General features: G+C 48.0%; 1 pseudogene; it reads right to left on the bottom strand.

The window, feature by feature from the left end:
• On the bottom strand, nucleotides 1-84 carry LOC118345838 (annotated as a pseudogene; the record flags this gene model as incomplete).
• Nucleotides 85-204: the final 120 nt, after the last annotated feature.

The following is a 204-nucleotide window of genomic DNA, read 5'->3' as shown; positions in this document are numbered from 1 at the left end:
ATCCTAGTACTACTCTCGCCCAAGCACGCTTAACTGCGGAGTTCTGATGGGATCCGGTGCATTAGTGCTGGTATGATCGCACCCATCAAACTAATTACTTAAAATTCAAATAATCGTTGAGCGACATACTAGCGTCCTTCCGATCCCAATCCAAACGGAGATCTGATCCAAACCCATCGCTACGCGATGGGCAGGGCGAGATTT

Source organism: Juglans regia, unplaced genomic scaffold, assembly GCF_001411555.2.
Source record: "Juglans regia cultivar Chandler unplaced genomic scaffold, Walnut 2.0 Scaffold_5174, whole genome shotgun sequence".
Taxonomy (NCBI): Eukaryota; Viridiplantae; Streptophyta; class Magnoliopsida; order Fagales; family Juglandaceae; genus Juglans; species Juglans regia.
Note: the sequence above shows the minus strand (reverse complement) of the source record. Positions and strands in the feature narration are given on the sequence as shown.